At 48.5% G+C, this 3,182-nt stretch overlaps 1 protein-coding gene across 18 annotated transcripts in view; it reads right to left on the bottom strand.

Annotated features, from left to right (window-relative positions):
- LOC140515695 (E3 ubiquitin-protein ligase DTX3L-like) overlaps positions 1 to 2,590 on the bottom strand; it is a 49,267-nt gene extending 46,677 nt beyond the window's left edge. For 6 of the 18 annotated variants that reach the window (XR_011971160.1, XR_011971158.1, XR_011971159.1 and 3 more), the window contains exons 1-2: positions 2,421 to 2,559; positions 399 to 542 (exon numbers count right to left, since the gene is read on the bottom strand). The gene's annotated coding sequence lies outside the window, so the exon portion shown is untranslated. Of the gene's footprint in view, positions 1 to 398; positions 543 to 2,420 lie in introns of all 18 variants that reach the window. The other 12 variants (XR_011971167.1, XR_011971166.1, XR_011971162.1 and 9 more) reach the window with 8 other exon arrangements.
- Positions 2,591 to 3,182: the final 592 nt, after the last annotated feature.

Genomic DNA, 3,182 nt, shown 5'->3' on the forward strand with positions numbered 1-3,182 from the left:
AAAAACAGTTATAAGTTTTTAGAGCCCTAATTAATGTAGTCCAGAGAACTGTAGGTGAATCATACTATCCATCTCCTGCCAGAGAGGTGATGGATTGAAAATCCAGAACAACACCTGCCTATTTGGACATGGTCAAGATGGGAATTGGTTTTGCTGGGAAATACATATTTATTGTGAGGGTTTTGTCGTTGTAATTGTTGTTGTGTGGGGAGGTTTCACTGGGAGGGAATGATAATAAATGCTTGTAAAAACGAATTTAAAAAATTTTAATATAAAATACTTTTCAAAGTCTAACTAAATTGGTAAGATTTCCTACATAGAGCTATCCTTTTGTGCATTTTTAAGTATTTAATATGGGGAGGTATCCATGGTAGGCTGGCCACACAAAGCTAAATTACCTCTGCATCCAGTTCAGTGAGTCTGAAAAAGGTGGGTTTTGCCCTTGTGAAAGGCTTCAGAACTCTGATTAATTCAATGACCAATTAAGATCCTAGAAGACTGATGATGAATCACTGGACCCACTTCTTGATAGGTGAGGGAATCTAGATGCAGAATAAAATGCGTTTTCAGAAAACAAAAATTTTGCTTGATTATACATATTTGTTACAAAAGCTATCTTTTTCATTTTCTTTTTTTTTTTTTAATGAAATGGGGTGTGGAATGTAGAGAAAATAGAAATGGGGGGAAAGAGGAAAACAAAACAAAAGACAGTCACTAAAGCATCTTAAAAAACTGAACAGAGAACAAACCAAGGCCGAAAAGAAACAATGGAAGCTTTGAAAAATACAGATTGAATCTACTAAATATTTAAAAAAAAAACAACTAAGCTCTAGATAACAGAGATCAACAGGTGCATGGAAAATCCACTTTTTCTATTTTATGGTGTTACATGGAAATGTTCATTTGATCGCTGAGTACAGAATAATAATAAATGTATGAATGAATGAAGATGAAAAGATAGAAAAAAATATGAGGTGTTTCATAGACTGACCCTGCTTTCCCCCTCACCACCCAGCAGTCCTACCTTCTAGGGAGTGGAGCGGGGTGATGGGGCTGTGTGTGTGTGTGTGTGTGCGTGTGTGTGCGCGTGTGTGTGTGTGTGTGTGTGTGTGTGCGTGTGTGTGTGTGCGCGCGGGTGATTGTGTGTTGGGGCGGGGGATGTGAGTGACAGGGTTGTGATTCTGTGATGGGGCGGGGGTGTGTGTGTGATGAGGGGGTTGTGTGCCATTGTGTGATGAGGTGAGGGATTGTGTGATGGGGTAAGGTGTGTGATTGCGTGATGGGGCGGGAATGTGATGGGGCGGGGGATGTGTGATGGGGCGGGGTGTGCGTGTGATTGCGTGATGGGGCGGGGTGTGCGTGTGATTGCGTGATGGGGCGGGGGATGTGATGGGGCGGGGGATGTGTGATGGGGCGGGGTGTGCGTGTGATTGCGTGATGGGGCGGGGGATGTATGATGGGGCGGGGGATGTGTGATGGGGGTTTGTGTGATTGTGTGATGGGGCGAGTGTATGTGCGTGATTGTGTGATCGGGCAGGGGTGTGTGATTGTGTGATGGGGCGGGGATTTGTGTGATGTGTGATGAGGCGGGGGTGTGTGATGGGGGTTTGGGTGATTGTGTGATGGGGCGAGTGTATGTGCGTGATTGTGTGATCGGGCAGGGGTGTGTGATTGTGTGATGGGGCGGGGATTTGTGTGATGTGTGATGAGGCGGGGGTGTGTGATGGGGCGGGGGATGTATGATGAGGCAGACAGGGATTTGTGTGATTGTGTGCTGGGGCGGGTGTATGTGCGCAGTTATGTGCTGGGGCGGGGATTTGTGTGATTGTGTGATGAGGCGGGGGTGTGTGATGAGGCGGGGGTCGTGTGTGATTGTGGGATGGGGCAGCGGGGTGTATGAAGGGGGGGTGTATGATGGGGCGGGGGTGAGTGTGATGTGACGGGCAGGGGTTTGTGTGATTGTGTGCTGGGGCGGGTATATGTACGCAGTTATGTGCTGGGATGGGTGTATGTGCGCGGTTATGTGATGGGGCGGGGATTTGTGTGATTGTGTGATGAGGCGGGGGTGTGTGATGAGGCGGGGGTCGTGTGTGATTGTGGGATGGGGCAGCGGGGTGTATGAAGGGGGGTGTATGATGGGGCGGGGGTGAGTGTGATGGGAAGGGGGGGAGCAGGCAACGAGACAGAGTAAAGCAGGGGTGGGGAGGGGGCCGCCGAGGGTGTTTGTGAGTGGGGGGGGGGAATCACCCAATGCATTCATAGAGGACCACCATCCCTCCCGACAGACAGAGGCCTGGACATATCCAGGCGCAGATCCACCCACCGGTGAAATCAAAAAGGTCCAGGACAGAGGTCGGGGAGTACGGGTTGGGTGGGGGGCGCGCACACCTCTTAGGGACGCGCCACGGGGCTTTACTTACCTCCCACACACAGAGGACTCCCACGAAAGATCAAGCAAGCCCCGGGTCTGCGACGAGAGGCCGACAGAGATGTTGCTGCCAGCCTTCCCTTCTGCAGAATGCGCAACAACCCAGCCCAGGTGAAAACCGCAGAAAGGAGGAGATCTGTGACGTCACTTTAGGGGGCAGGGCTTGACTCAACCAATGGAATGAAGAAATGAATAATTTTGGGGCAAATAAAAAAAACAGATAACTGATTGCTTTTTAAAAAAAAACCAAATTGCCAAGATTTTTTTTTTATGGAAAAAAATGTTGAAGATCAATCAATCAATTACCATTTAATTAGTGTCTACAATGTGCTAGGTCCTGTGCTAAGTTTTGGAGATAGAAAAGCGGGCAAAAGACAGTCCCTCAAAGAGCTCACAAGCAAACAAACATGTACAAATGAGCTGCCTAGAGAATAAGAACTAATGAACAGAAGGAAGGTATTGGAATTCAGAAGGCTTGGGAAAAGCTTCCTGTAAAAGATGGGATTTTAGTTGGGATTTGAAGGAAGCCTGGGAAGCCAAGAAGCAGAGAAGTGGGGGTGGGGGGGGTGGGGGTGGAGAAGCATTCCAGGCAGGGAGAGCAGTCAGAGAAAATGCCCAAAGCCAGAGATAGAGTGTCTTGATGGAGGAAGAGCCAGGAGGCCAGTGTCAGTGGATTGAATAGCATATGGAAAGGGAGTAAGGTGTAAGAAGACTGGGAAGGTGGGAGGGGGCTAGGTTAGGAAGGGCACCGAAT

Source organism: Notamacropus eugenii, chromosome X (genome assembly GCF_028372415.1).
Source record: "Notamacropus eugenii isolate mMacEug1 chromosome X, mMacEug1.pri_v2, whole genome shotgun sequence".
NCBI lineage: Eukaryota > Metazoa > Chordata > Mammalia > Diprotodontia > Macropodidae > Notamacropus > Notamacropus eugenii.